General features: G+C 46.5%; 1 protein-coding gene across 16 annotated transcripts in view; it reads left to right on the top strand.

The window, feature by feature from the left end:
- LOC118972992 (uncharacterized) overlaps positions 1-22,164 on the top strand; it is an 81,754-nt gene that overhangs the window by 18,625 nt on the left and 40,965 nt on the right. The window lies entirely within an intron of this gene.

Raw genomic sequence — 22,164 nt, 5'->3', positions numbered from 1 at the left:
TTATAAATCTCCTGAGACTTTTTCATTGAGAAGGAGGCATTATTAATTTATTTTCAATAGACTCCCAGGTTTCTCAACTGGGAGAAGTGCTGTAGCTATTGTTTCTAGTGAAGATGCCACGGTTCCACCTGAGAATGGACTGCGGTGACCGTAAAGCATCTGCAAAACTAGAATCCTTAGGCAGCAGCCTTAACAATGACCCCATGGCTTTGCTTATGTCACAGACCACAGGGACCACCCTGCTTCATCTTACCTGATCCTCACAACCCCCTAAGGGGTAAAATGCACAGAACTTGCCATCTTCCTTTAATAGCTAAAAAACAGAGGCTTAAGGAAGCTGCATGTCTTCAATAAATGAGTGCCTCACAGGTGCAGGGTGCAGAGGTGAACAGGACAAGGGCCTTCTTTTTGTTTCCGTCTAGGGAGAGAAAAAATAATCAAGTAAAATGACTACAAATTAAGTATGATTAAGGGTAGAATGAATTGCTGCAAAGAAAATGAAGGAGGATGAAGGAATAGAGACACAGGGAGCCAATGGAAGGTTCAAATGAGGAGAGTGACGGGAACAGATTTACATTTTTAAAAGGTCATGAAAGCAGCTGGGCAAGGGATAACCCAGTGGTGGGGATTTGGGGTGGCGGGGGGTGGCAGGAGCAAGATCACGAGGCCATGATAATTGTGCAGGCAAGTCTGTGTGGTGGCTTAGGCCGGGGTGGTGGCCATGGCAGTGGGGTGAAAAGCCAGGATCTATTTGGAAGGTAGAGCATCTAAAAGGGACTTCTGGTTTCCATTCCAGTGCCCTTTCCGTGCCACAGCACTACCTGTAGCCGTGTCCTGACACTGAATCATGAGCAAGCTGCTTCTCCAGGGAAAGGCTGGGGGCTGGCAGGGGTAATGACACAGCAGCAATAGAAATCAGGGCTTCCGGAGAGGGGTGTACCTGGCCCAGTTAGTGCATGCCTGTGTGTGTGTGTGTGTGTGTGTGTGTGTGTGTGTGTGTGTGTGTGTGTGTGTGAGTTGTGATACACTCAAACACTCAACCATCTTTGGCCTTATTTACTGGAAATTCCCAATTAATTGGAAAAGTTCATTTCCAGCCCTCTTACATTAAGCTCCTCTATTCTGGGTTTTGTCTCTGCTGCTCTACTGGAAATGCTCTTCAAGGCCATTATCACCTTCTATGATGCCCAACCCATGACCCACAATCAGAGCTATTCTAGGACAGATGAACCAGATATATGACTTCATAGTGATACTTCAGTAGGTGCTTGATACCCATCTGCCCAGCACTGTGGAATGTGCACAGCTATGACCTCTGTGGGCAGAGTCCAGGATGAGGTTTATGTGGATGTAAAGACCAACCTTTGATCTGTTTCCTGATGCAGGAATAGCTGCTGCAGAGCTGGCCTCATCTCAGAGGCTTAACAAGTACAGGTGTGAGGGGCTTCTAGGTCAAGCTCAATGCTGAGCCAACCAGTGAGGCTGGCCACTTACAGGCAACTTCACCAAGTCCTCATAGAGTGTCTTCTGAAGGGCCTGGCTCTGGAGGAAGAAAGAAGGCTGGTGAGCAGAAAAGCTGATCTACCAAAGTCATACCCTTCTTAAGGACACAGTAAACTAGGTCTGTCATTCTCACTACAATCTGGTGTGGCCATTTAACTAAGCTGTGTCACAGAAAATGAGCAGAGATGATGTGTCCTACCCCCAGGCCCAGCCCATAAAAAGTACCCTGGGAACACTTCTCCCTGCTCTTCATCCTATCCTTCCATCGGCTGAGTGTGGATAAGGGTGAGGAATGAGGGCACAGTGCAGCCACAAAATGGAGGGAACCTGGGTCCCAGAATAACCACATGGATGCACACACCCACCAAAGCCTACCAGGTGAGCAAGCAATAAACATCTACTGTGTTGAGCCATTGCATGTTGGGTGTATTTGTTACACAGCTTAACTTACCCTGAGCAATACAAGTCCTGCTCTCAAAAGTTTACAGTCACATTGAGGAGACAAAACTCTGTTGCATAATTCTGGAACAATAGAAGGTGGCTGAGAAGAGGAGGTGAGCTTTCAGTCTGAGTGCTGGCCTGCTGGCCCCTGGACACATGACTTTTCTGTCTAAGCCCTTTTCTAGAGAGGAGTCAGAGAGGGTAAAGTAGTTCTGGCAGGTGAACATTATAGTCAAGGGCTACAGAGGCCAGGATGCAAACAAAATGAGACAAACCATGTTGATTCTCCTGAGAAGGGGGAAAAAAGTTCCTAAACACATGACTTTGGCTGTCACAGGTTGGGAGTTCTATAACTTCTCACCCTCTCTAACCTAACATGCCTCTGAAATTCTGAAGAGAGGGGAGACCTGAGCCCCACGTGTGGATGTTGTTCTGGATTTCTTCTCCCTGTGCCCCTTCTCCAGGCGAGGAGCCCCACCTGTTGTCTGGGCTTTAGGTGATCAATTCTCCCAGACTCGGATGCTCGATGGAAACAGCAGCTTTGTCTAGCTTGCTCCAGAGCCCTTTGAGGACAGGATCCCATCATATTTCCGAGCTGAGGACCCTGACTGAGGCTTCCAAGTGCCTGCCGACATTCAGATGTGGCCTTTATCATCACGGTTCCCAGTTAGGCATGACAAGTTCAGCTGGGTTCCGTCTGCTCTCAGCAGGCTCAGGAGCAGAGCAGGCTCCTTGTTCCTAGTTTATGACTGAGGACACTGAGTCCAGCGAGTAAAGGAAGGCATTGCTTGTCACACTGGATCCCCAGAGGGTGGTAGAAGTAGTTCAAAGTAGTTTCTCCCTTGTTGAGAAAGACAGACACTTAGGCCTCTGGTTTTCTTGTTGCTGACACTGCAGTTCCCCCCACCCCCACCCGCCACACACACCCTAAAATACCCCAATGGATGGTGCTGCTCTGGGGGCCCCCATGGACAAGCATCATGGAGGAGGCACCTACAGACTTGGCTCTAGTGTCCCAGGTCTCTGTGTTTGCATGTGGTATGACCTCAAGCTTCCTACTCTACTCTCCTTGTCCCCCATTCTTTCATGATAGTTATATCACAAGTTTTTGATGAATTAATATTCATTGCTCATTATATAAATATTGCTCACTGTTGAGTCACTAGCACAGTAGGGTTGTCTGGCTGTTTCTCTTTCTTGTTTTGTCTTTCCTGAAGCCAATTTGCTTGATTTTCTTTGTAGATATGATTAAGCAGTCTGTACCTATATAGCCCCTCCATGGAATTTCTCATTAGGTCCAACATACCAGATCACCCATTGCAGAGGCCCTTCTTGCTCTTGGAAGCATCTCCTCTGCAGTCCTCTGATGGTCCGGTCTGTTCCTTACTTGGTGACTAACAGTTAGCATTTGGGCGTTTCCTTCCTCACCAACCTTGGGCTTTCCTTCACCTCTTTCAGTCATTGAATGCCCTGCTTCCTGGAGCTTATGTCTTTTCTTTCTTGGTTTAATCCCTCTTGTTCTTGATGCACACTCCCCAGTTGCTTTCTGTTAATGTGGTTATGATGTCTGGGTTAAGCTGGCAGGACAAAGAAGTTTCTGCTACTTTTTCCTCTTAGTAGTCATCCTCCAAACAAACAGACAGTACCAACAAAAATAACAGCAAATGAATGAAAGAAGAATACCAAGCAAAAATACAAGCTCCATTTTCTAAAAAATGAGCACACAGCCTTAACCTAATATTGCAAAGGATGAGAATGAGGACAGAGAGCCTGGAGGCCTTGCCCTGCTCCATGTCTGCAGCAGGCAGCAGCCAGCAGCCAATCTGCCAGGTGTAGCCCAAAAGTAAGTTCAGGAGACACCACACAAGGTGGGGGCGAAGTCCCTATGGGAAGCAGTTAAGCCCCTAGGTCTCCATTCATGACCCTGTGACTTCCTCCTTCATCCTTTTGGAAGATGGGAGGATGACCAAGCTAAGGGTTATGTGAATGTAAACCAAACCAAAAGGATTTAGGGGAAAAGTCTGCTGTTAAACACAAGCCCCCAGCTCCTTCTCCTGTCTGGCTCATGGAGCAGAGGCAGGTCAGGAAGCTACCTTTTCTTAATGATAAAAATTCTATGGATTTTAACACGTAGATAGATTCATGTAACCACCACTGCAATCAGGATATGAAAAAGTTCCATCACTGTGCACCCACCAAAACTTGCTCATGTTTCCCCTTACAGACACATCCTCCTTCTACTCCTGACCCCTAGGAGCCACTGATTTGTTTGTCATCAATATATGTGTCTCTTTCAGAATGTCAAACAAATGGAATCATATGGTATGTAACCTTTTGAGACTGGCTTCTTCACTTGACACAATGCCTTTAGATTTGTCCAAATTGTTGCACGGGTCAGTATTTGTTTCCCTTTGTTGCAGAGCAGTGCTCCATTGTGTGGAGGTACCACAGTGTGTTTATCCATTCTTCCTTTGAAGCACATTTGGGTGGTTTTCAGTTGAGGCAACTATGAATAATGCTGCTACAAACATTTGTATACAGGTTTTTGGGCAAAGATATATATTAATTTCACTTGCAAGCACCCAAGAGTAGACTGCTGGGTCATATGTAAGTGTATGTTTAGCTTTACAGGAAGCTATCATACCCTTTTCTAGTGTGACTATGCCATTTTTCATTCTCACCAGCAATGTATAAGAGTTTCTGTTGCTACACGTTGCCAGAACTTGGTAAAGACAGTAATTTTTTTAATGTTAGCCATTTTAATAGTTATATGGTGGTATTTTATCATGGTTTTAAGTTGTGTTGCCCTAATGGTTAACTTTGTTGAACATTTTTCATGTGCTAATTTACCATCCCTGTATCCTTTGATAAAATATCTGTTGAAGTATTTTGCCCATTTTTTAACTGAGTTTGTTTTCTTACTGTTGAGTTTTGAGAGTTCTTTATATATTAAATACACCAAGTCCTGTGTTGTATTAAACAGGTGATTTGTAAATATTTCTCCTAAACTATAACTTGTCTTTTCATTCCCTTCACTATCTTTTCTAGAGCAAAATCTTTAAATTGTGATGATGGAGGCTCTCTTTAATTCATTCCCATCCTCATGGATTTGCACTTACTGAGCTCTTGTGGTATTACATCCCTGTTAGGCATTAGGCTTTAAAAGACCAAATGGGACTTGGTGCTCAGAGAATCATCTGACAAGTTCCTTATTGTCTTGTCAATGGGTTTCAGCTCTGGGCCAGTTCGCTATGGATTCAATGTGACCAAAGAAAATGACAGTAAAACATTCTTGGGGTGAAAGGGTTATACCCACCTTTATTTCCAGGTGGCAGGTCAGTCACTAGAATCCCATTCACTCAGAGTGAGTCTGCATGCAGCAAGCCAGTCTCTGCCTCTGGGCCTTTCTGTCTGCACAGCCGTCCTCTGCACCTCTCTGCACAGTCGTCCCGCACAGCCGTCCTCTGGGCCTCTGTCCTCTGCGCTGCCTCCACTCCAGCCTCTGCTCTGCTCCCTGCAGCCTTGCAGCCCTGCCACCATGTCACACCCAGAGCACTGGGCAGAGCTCTTTTTATAGAGTCAACAGCCATGTATTGCCCACAGGTGTGCAGTGAGCTAGTCAACCATGGCCAGGTGAGAATCCTGGCCACAGGAATTCTCATTTTATTCACACTTGCCCTTCTCCCAGGAGAGGTTGTGTTTGGTTTATTCCTAGAGCCCTGGGAGGGGTTTGGGACTTGCTCAGATTCTGCATCTCCAACTCTTCTCAGTTCCAAACCTGTCCACTAGAATTACTCCCCAGCATCCTCATCTTACCCACCCCTGAAGAAGATGTTTCTTCTACCTGAACACTGGCCTCCCTCTCTCCTCCCCACCTTACCTACCTTAAAGCCCAGCTTGGATCATCTACCAGACTCAAAGACTTCTCTCTACTGAAACTTTTGTTTCTTTGTCTGTTGTCTTCTTTGATTATGTTGCCTTTTCTGCCACCAGGTTGAATTTTGAGGGTTCAGTCTTCTATAGGAAGCATATAGAAATGTCCAGCATAGAGCATATTAGAAAATGTTTTCTATGCTAGTTATACCCCCCCCAAAAAAAAAGACAAGTCCCTATACCCTGGGCTCCCATCAATTTAAGGTTTCCTCCCATTCTTCCCCAGAATACTCAGCCTAACAAGGGACTCTTCCAGGTGCTTTTAATGAGAGCAAACTGGTTCATGTGTAGCCACACTCAGGCAATGCACCTCAAGGTTCCCAGGAACCTTCTGGAGACAGCATCTTCTGCCCAAGGACATCTTCTGCCTAAGGTTTGTGTTTCAGGCTCCTTGGCAAGCCAGGAGGAGGGAAGATTCTCAGTAGGAGGCTTCTGGTTGTTCCGGTGTCCTAATACAAATTGGTAGGCCAGCCCTGGCTGCTAGCCCACTGGGGTGCCCTGCCCTTCCTTTTCTAGGATGAGGACAAACAAAAAGCAAACTTAGCTTTGGAGTCCCATTTAATAGGCCCTGTTCCCAAATGTCGGTCCCTAATAGGCAACAAACAACTGCCGCTGTGGTTTCTCCTAGGCAAGTGAGTCATGTCTTTGCTCAGAAACGATAAGCAGAACAAATGTTTACTTAGATAACAGAGGAAAACAGGAGACTGGCAACTGGAAATATTTTGCTGCTATTTGATCCATGACAGTTAGTCTGAATTAGTCATATGATACAAAATGGCCAGGCCTTTAGGCCAGAGGCAGAGTGGGGGACAGGCAGTTTGCCTTCCTGGAAAGCAGTGCTAGTGGTAAAGGAATGGGGAAAAGAAGACCAAAAAGTTTGCTGGGAGCATGTCAGAGTGACCCCCACCTCTCCAAAGTGACTTCCCTGACTAGCCAGCTACCTTATTCGATAACACCTGATCCAGTTTTCTCCTCTGGAGGGGCCATAGAGAAAAGCAGAACTGAGAAGGGAAAACAGCACACAATTGCTGATGTATTTAAAATCCATAAGTGATATTTTAGAAATTAAGAAAAGCATTTCATTTTCTGTGTGTGCACATGGGAAAAAAAGCTTTAAAAAATCCAAATACCTACAATAATGAATTATAATATTTGGGACAATGGTGCACATTTATTTCTAAGAAAGAAACATATGCCCTGAATGTATAGACCTAAAAATGGGTCTGTGGAATAGGATTTTCAGTCTTTGTATGTTTACATAATTTAATATATCTAATTTTGTGCATATATAGTATGTACTAGTACAGTCATCCTCAAATACATTATTAATAGATAGATCATAAATATTTCTTTAAGAAGGCAAAGGCAGACATGTAATTCAATTTTTGGCCAAAAGAGAGAAATAACTGTTTTGTGAAAAATTTTCAGGAGACCATGTTTTGCAGAGTCTAGAGGAAAAGCGCAGGGCAAAGCCCCAAACTGCTTCTCACCTGAGATCAGAACCTCTGATGTTCATGATGGCAAGTCTGGAAGGGTGAAGTCACAAAAAAGGCCCACACTTTCAGAGCAGCCAGCACTGTGCCGAGCAGTAGACGGAGCTGTTTTAACAGCAAACTTGAACATGGAGGATGGGAAACTCAGCTCGGTCTTCACAGGCAGATTTTCCTAAGCACATTATAAGAAGTGTGTAAATGGGGTGCCATGCTCCCTTCTCCACATCCACACGTACTTCTCATGGGAGGCTGTCTGTCTGGGGCTGAAGCAGAGGGCGAGGGGAGGTGGGAAGGACCAGGGAGTCTACAAGTGGGCGTCCTTCCTTCCTGAAGGTCAACAGCTGTCGGTCTGACGGCCCAGCTCTTTTTCCTCCTCCTTTTGCTGACAACGCCTTGGTTTTCCTTAGAGGAAAACAGTTCTACCATATTCTCAATCTGTGATGTTTGGCTGGGACTAGAAATCGCCCTCCCCTCTCACTCTTCTGGCCCCCAGTAGAACCTATGACCTAGCCTGAATCAGTTAACATCGGGCCAGGCTCCCTAGCAGGTCGTGGCCACTGGGAGTGCAGGACTTGTGCCTGAACCTCCAGGGATGAGAAGCTTTCTGCCATGGCTGCTGAGAGGAGGGTATGATCCTAGGATTGCTGATGGACACTCGAATATTTGCCCATGTCCTGTCAGGCTATGAATGAATTTTCATGACCTAGTTTAAGCCCCAGGCTGGACCTACACTTCACCCTCACATTGACTCCAAGCCTAATCCAGTTTGATACTTTTGTTGTCTGTTTGATATTGCCCTTGCAATAGTGAAAATCATCACATATACCCATCCTGGCCTCAGGCAGAGCAGGAGGAAATGCATGGAGATGACAGCGGGATTTAGGTTGACTTTCTGGCTCAGAGGCCTCCTGAGGGAACCCTCAGGCTTTCAGGGCAGAAGCCCCTCCAAGATTCCCAGGCATGTCCAGTGCCTGCCTGTAGATATGGGGAAGGGCTGCGTGACTTCCTGAGGCCAGCCACCATGGCAGCTCTCACTATTGCCACACCCTTCCTCCCAGGCCCTCGGCGTGCCACGTTGGACTGGGAGCTGTCCTTCAGAGCTCTCAGCCACCCTCCAAGCCTTCCTCTGTGTGCATGAAGCAGCCTGAACTACAGAAGGCAGAGACCTGGTTTCCTCAGCTAACTACCCCCATCTCTATCTACTGTGCCCATGGCTGTGGCAAGAGGGCAGCCCCCCGTGGGGCCACAGAGCTCTCAGGTTGGTGATCTCTTAATGTGACCACTAGGAGCTGACAGCTCAACTGGACTGCTGAGTCAGGGTGAAGAACAAGACTCATGGCAGGGACATTGAGGAGGCTGGAAGTGGCTAAAACATCATTTCTTGCTATTCCTTGGGCAGCGATCAGGGTAATCCTGACCAGACATAAAGTACCTTCAAGCATTGGACCCTCTCCATTTTCTCTCTTGCACCTGCCTTTGTCCTCCTGCTTTCTGGAACTTCTGGGCCCAAGTAGGGCTAGTTTCTGCTCATCCTTTTCAGATCTCAGCTTGAATGGCACTTTCTTAAGGATAACTTCCCTGCCCCTAGACTGAGTCAGACCACTCTGCTATGAGTTTTATGGTCATTATGCATTGTGTTTCATTCATTCATTCATTCATTCATTATTTTGGGGTATTTGTTGTTTTTAAATAGAAAACATTATTTTTTTCTACTCGATGGCACTCAGCTGGCCTCATACATGCTCACAAAGATACGATTCTCTGTTACCCTCTGCTACTCACAAGGACAGACCTGTGGCCCTTGCTCAGCACTGTTCCCTGAGTGTCCAGTATGTATGTGGTACATTCACAGTGAATAAGGACATGCATTTGTCCCACAGTTCTTATATACAGTTCTCTCTACATCATTCCTACCAAATTTTGCCCTTCCTCAAATATGTGGTTCAACTCAAATCCTCCTAGGAGCCATTCTCAAATGACTTCAAAAACAAAAAATGCAGGGGGGAACAGCTCAGGAATTATCCAGAATAGAAACAACAATGAAAAGCCAGGGCCAATAATTCAGACAGGGGAAAGCCCAGTTTTGGAAGGTGTGGTGTTGGGGTTGTCTCACAATTGCCAAGTTCTGTCTCCTCGGGGACAGGTAAGAGCCTGAGGCTGTTACCTGGTGGCTTTGCAACCAAGGAGTTTGCTCCTGGCCCCAGGATTCTGGCTGCAGTTGGGTACCGTGAGCTATCCATCACACTGATGCCTCCGTGGGTTGCAAGAAGAGTTTCATTCATACCAGAAGAGGCAATGCAACTTTTACTGGGAAGCTGCAGTGTAAAATGGGTAGACACCAAGGAGGCCTGTGAGCTTCTGAAGTATCTGTGCCATAAAACTGTATCCAACATATAGCTTGGTTTAATACTATAGCATATGTGTGTGTGTGTGTGTGTGTGCATGTAAACCTCATTAACTATTTGGAATATTTAACTCTGATCATGGCCTCCAATGCTGTCTCTTCTGTGTGAGTATAAGTATTCTGCAAAGCTGAGTCAAGAGCTAGTAGCCAGAACACCTGAGGACTGGGCCAAAGCTCATCTGCAGGTCCTCATCTGGCTCATCACACCAGCTCTCATGTTGCATCATCAGATAGGCAAGCAGATTCCTGCCACCCTGTGGATCAGAGAAAGAGCCGTTTCTATGGGTCTTCCTGCTGCCCCAGGTTGGGGGTCTTCTTGTCATACCTATCCAGATTTCTAAACAATACCTGTTTCCTTTTGTAGAGAAAATGTAGATTCCTATCAGAATCCTCACGTGATCCTAAACTACTTGGTGATGTAATTGGCCTACTGCTAGGCTACTGTTTCCCACACCCATAGGCAATAAGCTATTATTGCCTGAATCACTGCATAAAGAGCTCTGCCTAGTGCTGTGGGTGAGGCAGAGATGGAGGAGGGTGACAGACCTGCAGACTATTGGATGCAGACATGATTCAAATGCCCCACCTATTGACAGGAGAATAAAGCTGTGTACCCTTTTACTCCAAAAATGTTCTATTGTTATTTCTTGGCCTCACTGAATCCATAGTGAACTTGGCCAGGGCTGAAATTCTCAGAACACAACTGGCATAGTTGGCAGGTTTCATTGTAGACAGGCTGGAACAGACTGCCCTTATGGGAGGGGTACTTCAGCGGACTGCCCCTAAGAATGAGGAGACATTAAGAGTGTCCCCAGTGAGCATGTGGTCTGAGGTGGCTGGCATCCTAGAGGGCTGGGCCCCACCCCAAGACTGGAGGCAGGTGGAGGTAACACCTGAGGCAGTAGACATGGCCTTTGGCATAATAAGGAAGTTCTTTGAGAAACAGAGTGTCCATGACATGGGAACTGTAGGTTGGCTGTTTCTCACAGTATTCAAAAAGTCTACAGATGAGATGAATGTGCTCCTTTGAGAGGCATGAGAAATGGCAGCATGAGAACGCGAGCTGTAATGTCCTGTGGATTCACTGAAGAATGAAATGGTATTGATATGAGAGGAGGTAGCACAAGAATGCAAGCTGCAAGGTGCTGTGGAGGAAGTAAAAGATATGTTAAAAAATGAAATGGCATTGCTGCAAGGCACTGTGGAAGAGGTAAAGGCCTTAAGGGAGGAGATATCCCTGCAAAAAGCACAGAAGAGACAGTGAGAGAACATGAGCTGAGAGGTTCTGTGGAGAAGGTAAAAGATCCTTTGCAGAATGAGAAAGTGGTTGCTACAAGGTGCTGTGGAAGAGGCAAAGGCCAAGGAGGAGAAGGACATACTCCTGTGAGAAGCACAGGAAGAGGCAGCGTGAGAACGCCAGCTGCGAGGTATTGAGGTGAAGGTGCGAGAGCGGTTGAAGACTGAGCTAGCCTTGCTGCGAGGCACCCTAGCAAAGGTAAAGGGTGTAGCGGAGGAGTCACTTGGGGGAGTGGAGAGAAAGGTGCCATCATCCCCAGAAATGGAGGAGCTGGGGAAGGACAAAGGGGTGGTGTTGGAGGCACTGACTCCTCCTTTATTGAAAGCCCACCCAGTTGTTGTAAAGAAAATAAAGATGCAGCAACAGATGGTTCCTCTGGGAGAGGGGTAGCCCCTTCCCCAGGTCATGGGGCACTCTATGTTCCACCCCTATGCTCAGTCTGATCTGGTGGATTTGGGCTCCCAGTTTTGGCAGAAGCCCTCAAAGTCAATATCAGCTTGGCTTTTGTATCTTTGGGATGTAGGGGCAATGGAATTGTTCTGTCTGCAACAGAGATGGGAAAGCTGGCCTCCCTGACAGTTCATCCTGCTTTGAGGCAGCAATTATAAAATTCACATCAGACCTAAAAAAATTACTCCTGCCTCTATTGGCTTATGGCCTCACTTTTTACTGTGTAGCCCATCAGGGTGATGTACCGTCCTTCCCTGCTAGATGGCAGATGTATGCTGAGCTCCAACAGGTGCCATGGGAGTTGGGCATGAAATATGACATCAATAGTTCAGAGAATTATGGTCCACATGAGGAGCCTTTTACTGCAGGAATGAGAAACATGGTGCTTCAAATGGCTCCCACACCCCCCTTTGGGCCCCTACTAGCCATTTTTGCCCCTAACTTAGGGGAGTCCATAAGTGAGGTTACCTGTACAGTTAGTAGACTTGGGAGAGGCTGAAGTTGAGGTTTGGCCACCAGAATAATATGTTGCTACCAGCATCAACTGCACTAAACCCTGAAGACTCCTTTGAGTGGATGTGGCCTTGGACATTTTGACACATGGGCCAGTAATGCTTGGCCTTCCTGGCACCTTAGGGACAAGGCCTGGAATCTGGCCTCCTGTGTATTCCTGAAGTAACAAAAGAGTGGCCCCCAAAGATCATGATAGTATATCCTAAATGGCCAGAATGTAGGAGCATCTTACCAGGAAATGCATGGCCAGTGCATGCACCTCCAGTAGCACTGTATGTAGACCCATCAGTAACCCCTACAGGGAGAGGGGTAAAGGTAGGGTATACTGCACCTGAACTGGACCCCCTTCCAGCCATAGTCCTATCACAGGACCACTCACTTGCATGCATCCTACCTGATGGACAAGATTTGCTTATGTTGGTGTCATTAAAACATGTGTCTTATCACCCTTAAGGTTAATCTTCTCTAACATCTTTTTGGATTGGACACACACCCTAACAAAAAACAGCTACTCACTGGGGTGCATGGAGCTCCCTGTCAGTACTGCTACTGGCCTCTCCTGGAAAGTGTGAGTCATGAACTCATCTGAGCAGAACCAGCTTGAATATAGCTAGAATGACCTCCTCAGGCCTGAGGATTATTGTCATTTTTGTTACCTGTATCAAAATTTTGTTGTATCATAATTTTCATTATTATCTGCATGTTGTTATCCTCTGTTGCTGCTGCGGAATCTGGTTACAATGCTCCAGCTTTCTCTCACAGGGACCATCCCAGAAGATTGAGGGCATGTAGACTGTGAAGCAAGAATCCTGGAGGGGGGGAGTGTGGAGAAAATGGAAGTTCCTATTGTCAGGATCCTCACCTGAGCCCAAACTACTTGATGATGTAATTGGCCCGGAGCTAGGCTACTGCTTCCACACCCTTAGACAATAAGCTATTATTGACAGAGTCACTATATAAAGAGCTCTTCTGCCCAGTGCTCTGGGTGGAGGCAGAGACGGAGGACTACAGACCTGCAGACTGTTGGATGCAGATGTGATTCTAATGCCCCACCTATTGCCAGGAGAATAAAGCCAGGTATGAAATTCTTTTACCTCAAAAACATTCCAGTGTCATTTCTCCATCTCATTGAATCCATAGTGAACTTATCTGGGGCTGAAACCCTCAGGCAAGACAACTTTTTTTCTAAATATATAAAGCAATACATATTCATAATCAAAACCATAAAACAAATTTTTAAAAATAATTCCATCTGTAGTACCTCCACTCACAGAAATATATTGGCACATCTGCAACCACCTTTTTATTAATAAATATTTCATAACAAAATCATGACCTTATTATTTATTCATTTTCACATCTTGCTTAACAATATGTTAAAATATTTTTGTATCATTGTTTTCAGAAAAATATCCTTTTTACTGGGTGCATAGTATTCCACCATTTGGATATACTACTATTTATTTCACCAGTCCTCCATCACTGGGCATTAAAGGTGTTTCAATTATTTTACAGTAGAAAGTACATACAAATGAACAACCTTGTACATAGGTTTTTGTGAATCTTTCTGATTATTTTCTTAGGAAAACCTCAAGACTTTTGTTGGACAATTAAGAAAGAGGCTGCTGCTCATCCATGGGAGTGGTGGGATATTAGCCTGGAAGAACAAGAGGCCATCTTTTCTTCTTTCTGTACAATGGAGCCACTGGGAACGCAGAGAGGAGGGTAGGGATGGCCTCCTGATGATGGCACTTGAGCACCTGGATCCATCTGTACCAAGATGTGCAGCCCCTTTGTTCAGCAATACATTTTACCTAATTCAGTGTCAGCTGGGTGTCTTTCACTTGCCACAAAAATTTGTGTCAAAACAGGGATGCAGTGTACAGTCCCAGAGCTAGAAGGGGATGGGGACCACACATCCTGTGATTAAACTTCTTCTACAATGGCAGGTGGCAATCAAGCCTCTGATTAGAATCTTCCTGTGGTGACTTGAGGCTCACTACCTTGCTAAAAACTCTGAGTGCCCTCTCATATTAGCTAAAATGTATTTGCCTGTGCATTTTATTCACTGATGAAGGTTAGAAAATGCAACCTTTCTTGTTGAGGGCAAGGAGCTCGAGTAATTCCCTCCATGCTGCCAATGATGGATGAAGCTAACTCATGATTAAAGTGTGCGTGCTGGCACTCACTGTATCACTAGAACAGATACCCAAAACCTCATGTTAATGCTCGAAGCAATGTTAGTTTCTTGACTTCTCATTCTTAATTTCTCTCTGAGAGAGGGGTTATTCAGCATGAAGCTGTCTTATACACAGTTTAGTAAATGTCTAAGGAGTCTTTAAAGCAGTTTCTATCATAATAAAAATATTTTAACTTACAACCTCAGAAAGAGACAGGCATGGGAGTCTTTATGAAGCACAGCAATCCAGATGAGCATAATTTCAAAGTAATTTGAATTGTAATGAGTATTTTTAATGTAAACAGGCAGGCAGAAAAACTTACTGGGTTCTGATGCAGTCCACACACCCAAATATATGTTTTTTGATGGAAATATTAGTGTCAAGGGAATCCAAGAGGGTGTAGACATCAGTGGTATGAATGAGAGAGAAAGGGTGTGTTCTGTGGCTGTAGGTTAGAGGTGTCAGCAGGAAAAGAAAGGCAGTCCTGGTGCTCTGTGGCCCCTCTGAAACCAGGGATAAGATGTGGCCTATTGAGAACAGTGACTGGTCTTACAGGAAGATGAGCTGGAAAGTTTGGTGGAATAGGGTGACACTGGTTTCCCCAACATCAAGTATGTGATGGTACCCCTCTCCATCTCACATCCACACTTGTACTTCCCCAGTGCATCAGTTGCAATGATCCCATTCTTTGTATTCACACACATGTATTTATAAGGAACGTTAACACCACTACCATAGATGTAAAACCGTGATCACCTGCTTTGAATTAAATGAAAACAAGACAGCATTATTAAAAGCTGGCTAAATACTTCTGCTTGCCTAGAGTTCTGTGCCTTAGGTCTCATAACATTTTGTTGAAAAAGATGAACAAAATGGGAGAAAGATGTTAAAGACATGCTGGCACTAAACTGAGTCTTTGATGTAATCAGAGGGTCAGAAAGAGAATGAAAGCATGGGCACATTTCTCAACTTGGTGTCTACTTTTATTTAATGGGCTGTCCATGTGCTGCCTCAAACCCTGGCAGCTACTCCTATTACTGAGTACCCACACCTCTGGAGTCCCATTCCTCCACGTAACAGAGGGGAGTGTTGAGCCCCAGAGAGGGGAAGAAGCCCTCCTGCAGCTCCAATAGCCTTCTGGCTCCTAGTTTCACGCTTTCCCCTTTTTCACAATTATGACTTCGGCCATCCACCCCATCAGCTTGTACAGGAATGTTGAGGGATTGCAGAGTGTCCAGAGTCTATCAAGGCAGACATTTAACTCTCCTGGAAGAAGTGGCAATGTGCGGGTGGTCTCTTTGCAGAGGATACACAGGCCAGAATCCTGCAGTGCCATGCTGCCAGAGGGTCCCCTGCCCCATCCTAAAAACAAGAACACTCAGCTTAAAATACAGTCTTTTCTGGTTCAAAGTTTGTCTTCCAGAGTGACAGCTGCTTCTCCCAAAGCAAATGAAAATCCATAATTTTTAGAAATAATCACCAACTCTTAAAAAAGACATGTTTACACCAAAACTTCTCAGTGTGTTTACCCTGTGTTCATTCAAGTCTTCTGGCAATTTTCTCTGCACTGCATTTTCATGCTTCCTCCTGAGCAATTGCTTTTGCTATGGAGCACTGGCATATGCAAATAGGTCTTGACTGATGTCCAGCTGGGCTCCTCCCCAAATGGAGCCAGATAATTTTGTGTCATTTATCACTCCTGCATTTTAAAAATCATGCCTGTGCTTAAGCATAGAGCAAACTCTCAACTTCAGTCACGGGTCCATGGAAAGCTGAAAAGCTTCATTTAGTTCTACTTTAGGGGTCTTTGTCATTGTCTCCCATAGGTAGCCTTGGAATCAGACCCTTGTGTCAGAAGCTAATTAAAAATGAAGCTTCCTGGACATTCCTCGGAGTTACAGAAGCTGAAGTTTGAGACTCTTGTACTCTACATTTTAGAGTAGAGCTCACTGTCCTGTACACCTGAGGCCAGTGAGTAGATGTCCTTGCCAGGCAAATATTTGTTCTCCACCTGGACAGGCATCAGTGCCTAGTTCTCATTTCCCTCCAGCTCTAAGATTGTGCACTGCATTCTGTATTTGACCTGGGTTTCATTGGCAGGTGAAAGAGAACCAGTTCAAATTGGATTAGATGAAATGTACTGGTAGACAAAGGGATGTGCATGCAGGTACAGCTTGATCAAGGTGTTCAGTCAATCACCAGCCAATCAGTGGATCTTCACTGAGAACATGCTGAGTGCTAAGCCCCACACAGGTCTCTGCTGTGAGGGACACTGCCTTCAGGAGCTTGGAACACTTATTGGGAAAGCAAGGAACATGTTGGAAGAGGCCTATCAAATGCAAGACAAACACTAACATAAGATTATTCTCTAAGACATCTGCCAGCCATGTGGCAGATCCTGTTCTCTTCATTTACTAACTCACTTTGCATTAGCTGCTTACCTGTGCTGATAATTTAAAATTCTTTTTATCCATTCTTCTGTACCAAATGCTGTGCTGAGCTTTGCGCATGCAGGGATGAGTAGCTCATGGCCTTGGACCTCCAAGAACTCACATCCCACTAGGAAGAATGACTCTTGAAAAAGATCCAGGGAGCAGGACAGATCTGAGTGTAGTGCCACTCCCTGGAGCTTGGGAAGACAGAGCCCTAAGCTGGAAACCACGGGAGCTGGTGCTCTAAGCAGTGGTTCTATTGCAACTTCTTGTGAGTAAGATCTGCCTTATGTTGTGTATTAGGTTCCTGTGGTTGCTGTAACAAACTGCCACAAACTTGGTGACTTAAAACAACAGACATTTATTCTATCACAGATTGTGAGGCTGAGCTCCAAAATCCACATCACTGGGACCCAAACAAGGTGTGAGCATGGTCTTGCTCCTCAGGAAGCTTCTGGGGGAGAATCCGTTCCTTTCTTCTAGCTTCTAGTGGCAGCTGGCACTCTCTGGCCTGCGGCTGCATCATTCCAAGCTTCATTGCTAGCGTATTCAAATCTCTCCCTGCTCCATCTTCCCAAAGCCTTCTCTTCTCTTTGTGTCAAATCTCCCTGATTCCCTCTTAGGAGGTCACTTGTGACAGCATTTGGGGCCCACCAAGATAATATCATCATCTCAAAATCCTTAACCACATTTGCAAAGATCTCTTTTCCTTTTGGGATGACATTAATAGTTCCAGAGATTAAGACCTGCTATGGTCTGAATGTGTGTGACCTTCCCCCCCAGATTTCATATATCAAAATCCTAACCTCAAAGGTGATGGTATTAGGAGGTAGGGCCTTTGGCAGATACTTCAGTCGTGGTGTTGGCATCCTGAGTGGGATCACTGCCTTATAAAACAGGCTCCAGAGAGTCCCCTTACTCTTTCCCTCCTGAGGACACAATGAGGAAGTAGCAGCTCTCAATCAGAAGGAGGGCCTCACCACAATGCCAGCTAGCTGGCAACTTGATCTTGGACTTCCAGCCTCCAGGTCTGTGAGAAATAAATGTCTGTTGTTTATAAGACACACAGTCTGTGGTATTTTTGTATAGTAGCCTGAACAGACTAAGCCAGGATCTGATATCTTTGGGGGTCATTGTTCTGGTCACCCCTTGTGGTTTCCTGGGAGACCAGGCAGAGAGGCTGGGCGTTTAGACATCACCTTAAGTATTCATTCTGTGAACATGCAGTCTCTTGACCCCTCTCTACCACTTTTGGGCCAACTTCTCCAGGACACGTGTCGTCCTTGGTGAGGAAGAGCTCAGGGGCACAGATCAGGCTGTGGCTTTGTGGCTGCCCCCAGAGACAGCCTAGCCCCCACCCCTCCTGATGGCTGGAGGTTTCTGAGAGCTAATCATCACCCTGCTGTCCTTTAGTATGAATGCCTGCATTCTGTGAACAGCAAGAGGGTCACAAGTCAATGCATGCCTAGGGTCAGTGAGGAAACACAGGGAGGTTAAGGGGACAAAGGGAGGGCAGGGCAGGGTGCATCCCTTGGGAGTTAGCCTCACAGAACCCCAGCCCAGCAGGCAGCTGCCCTGGCCCACAGCCCCTCCCCATGCCCCACTCTTCTCAGTATGAGGAAGGCCACCAGGCCTGTTTGCAGTCTTTTCCCCACTGTGTGTTCCAGGAGCTTGACTCCACACGCACCAGTGGAAAGTCTGCCTTTAAAACAAGCAAGCCAGAGGACCCTGCATTGTGCCCTGATTACTGCCGCAATATTGCATTACCTCTCAAAGTACCCCCTAGCATGCTCATGACCACCAGAGGCTGGCCTTACTGTGCCCACTATACAGATGAAGAGACTGAGGCCCAGAGAGCCTAACTAAGGATGCAGGATGGGGAAAGACCCCAGACTGTAGACACCCTGCCATGGAATTCTCTACTACTAAATAGTACTGCCTTTCATGGCTAAGCTCCAAGTCTAGGATAAACTAATGTGTAGGTGGAGCCTGGATGTGTGTGGAAGGGAGACGAGAAGGTCAGCCCTCTGGATACAGAGGGACTGGGCTTCTTTCCTGACCTCCTCCAAGGGTTTGAGAGCTTGAGAGCGCACATACTTGTGGTGCTCCCACACTCTAGAAGTCCCAAGATATGCATAACCTGACAAGGCTTTCCAGGAGAGCCCTGCTGGGAACACAGTTCTTGGGGAGGGTCCCCACAGAAACACAGCCTGAAGTTTTAATGCAGCCCCTCGTGCCCTCATCCCCAGCCACAAGGCCTCTTTATCATCTGCAGAATCATCAAAGCCAGGACCATGGGTGCCTGTCTGGGGAGGGGCCTGGCCAGGCCTGATCCACCCAGAAAAATTTGTCCAGTTATAGAACCTAGGGTCTGAAGGACGTTGGTTGAGGAATATTGGCGGAAGAAGGGAATCTGCCCTCCCTGTACCCTGTGCCTGGGAAATGACCCCAGCTGTAGAGACGGGACCATGTTGTACTAGGTGGCCTTCTCACCCTGGTCTTTCTGGAATGGAACTGGAACCGTTGTCTGACCCAAGCCCCATCAGCTGCCCTCTCCTTGCAGGGAGCTGGGGCAGAGAGGTCCTGGGAGCCAGCCTCCTCCCATCAATGCTTGGGGACAGCAACTTGGACCCCATGGATTCCTAACTTCAGCCCAGAAATGGTCTGCAGAGGGAGACGCTGTGTCGCCTTGAGGCCTGGCAGCTTTCCCATTTCCAGGTGGCACATCCCAGAAGGCAGAGCTGTCTTCCCTGCCTGGCTTATCACCACAGGTGTCTGCCTGCTTTCCTCATGACAGAGTTCACCTGGTTGCTGAAGACTGAATGAGTGGGCTTCTGGGGTGCCTGCCGTCAAAGGGGCTTTGACCACAGCAGCTTCTGTGTGGGCCTTTGGGAGAGGCACAGCCTTGTGCAGCCTGGGAGGACACTCAGGGCCCTGGATGGAGGGACAGCTGCTCTTCTGACTCCCTGAGGCCCAGTGGAGTCTGAGGCTGGATCCTGCTGACCCTGAGGTCAAGACCCCTCCCCGACCCATCAGAAGGAATGATCTCTGTGGACATCCTGAATGGCTTATAGGACATGCCACTCAAAGGTGGGGCAGAGTCCCTAAAGGCAGAGGGAAGGAAAAGGCCATGAAAAGGATCCCAGGAATATGTGGATATTGGAGAGAATATATGTGGCCAGGGAGGGCGGTTACAGCACTGCACGTCAGCACTGTGCCCACTCTTGGTTACCTGCCCCCTCACCTGGACATATCCTTGTCTCTCAAAGCTCCTGTCAGCATCACAACATTCCCGCGTAGTTGGGGAAACAAAGGGTGGAGAGTGTGTTAGTTTCATAAGGCAGCCATGGCAATCTCCTCAAATGATAGAAATATATTTTCTCATAATTCTAGAGGTCAGAACCTGGAATTGGAACTAAGGTGTTAGCAGGGCCATGCTCCCTGCAAAGGCTCTGGGGCAGAGTCTGTTCCTTGACTTTTCTGGTGTTCCTGGGTACTCCGCGGCTTGTGATTGCACCACTGCTGTCAGTCCCCATCCTCACATTGCCCTCTCCTCTTTCCTCCATGTCTGATCCTCTCCCATTTCACATTAGGACACTTCCCATTAGATTCAGAGCCCACACAGATAACCTAGGATGGTATCATCTTAACATCCTTACCTTATTACATCTTCAAGAACCTTTTCCCAAACAAGGTCACAGTCACAGACTGAGCATTAGACATGGACATGTCATCTTGAGGACCACCATTCAATCCCCCATAGCAAGGTTACCTGATTTCCCATTGTCACAGGCCAGCAGGAATGAGAGTGAGGGTTGGATCAGGCAATCGGACTGCTGTGGTGTTTTCAGGATCCTGTGTAAGATATGGGAGGAGCATAAGATGAGGACAGGAGAGAGCAGGAGGTGAGAGAGAGACTACCCACTTCTGGGTATTCCCTGTACACACCGGGAATATTGGATATGGTTATATTTATCCTAGATCTTTGGATTTTAGAGAAAATCCAGTGTGGGAGACCTCTGTACTACTCCCCCTACTTCTCTGTACCTTTGCCCACACAAACGTTTCTACATGAGCCGTGGTAAACTCTTCAAGGAGATGCCCTAGAGATCCCAGTGCTGTGTTGTTAGCAACATCGATGGGCACTAGAATCTTAAGCACCCAAGAAAGCCGCCAGAGGTGATGCTTGGTCCAGGATGAGAGCATTTCTAGGAATGGACCAGGGGAACGGTCAAGGGCCAGGAGCAGACAGAACAGAACTCCTTCTACTGGATGCTGGGAGATAATAAACTATTCTTACTACATCAGGTTGCCAGGAAAGCACTGCCAGAGGAGGCTGATGGGTGAGTCTGGGTGACACTTGGTGAGCAGCCTGGGAAAGGAAGGTGCTGTAAGGAGCCCTGCACTGCACTGCACTTCCATTACCCCAGGACGGAGTGGCTCATCAAGCTGTGCATGCAGTGCTGTGATATGCCAGGCACCCAGCCTGTTGGCAGAACAAGATGGGGAACTTTATTGAGAACAACGTGCCCACCCCCACCACACACACACACACACACACACACACACACACACACACACACAAACCTTTGTGTGATGAGCCCAGGAGACCCCTCCAAGGCCTCTGCATCCACCACCGCACTCGCTCCTTCCTTTTCTTTCCCAGCTGGCCTCACCATTTCCTCTCCATCCTCCCCCTCCCTGTGCAAACTGGGAAAATGCACTCTTTCACCCAAACCTGAGTAAATCATTAAGTGACATAGAAAGTTTAAGTTCAACACTAGGGAAAATTGAATTTATCTTGGAAATGTTTTATTCTTCCAAAAGTTCACTTTGGCAAAGTCTAATGTACAGAAAAGCATGAAATACTACGGCTCCAGATGGAGCAAGTTCTTCTGCTAAGCATTAAGCCTCAGGGTCCAAATCCTGCCTCACTCCCGTCAACCACTCTCTTTAACTCAAATGTCCATCAATGTCCCTGCTAAATGGGAGTCTTACGCACATCTCATCTTATCATAATGTCACAAAACCCATAGAATTACAAATCAGGTTTAGGGCAGAAGCCATGACAGTCAAATATAAGTACACAAAAAGTACATTAAGTATCTGTCTTCATTTAGACGACTCATTCCAACCTACCTCTCAGCTCAGACCTGCTCCATGCAGCGCGCAGCTTGAGGTAGCCTAAGATCCATTTTAGAGTGGACTGAAATATAAATGACAGTTCACACTGCACATGAACATAGACAACTGTATAAAATATTTAAATAAAGACAGGAAAGAACAGAGGATTGCTGCAAAGCCTTTGGCAGACCCAGCCGTGGGGAATTTAGCAGCTTGAGATTCATTACAAATTTCATCTTTAATGTTATTTTTAGTTCAATATTTTGTAGCACTCAGAAGTAAATCTTGGTACGCTGTCTCTTCTCCCCTAGCTTCCTCTCCTCCGGTGTCTGATCCTTCAGTCTTACTGAAACCTAATACGTTTTCAATAAAATTGATTTGTGACGTTGTAATG

Source organism: Manis javanica, chromosome 17, assembly GCF_040802235.1.
Source record: "Manis javanica isolate MJ-LG chromosome 17, MJ_LKY, whole genome shotgun sequence".
In the NCBI taxonomy this organism is placed as follows: Eukaryota; Metazoa; Chordata; class Mammalia; order Pholidota; family Manidae; genus Manis; species Manis javanica.
Note: the sequence above shows the minus strand (reverse complement) of the source record. Positions and strands in the feature narration are given on the sequence as shown.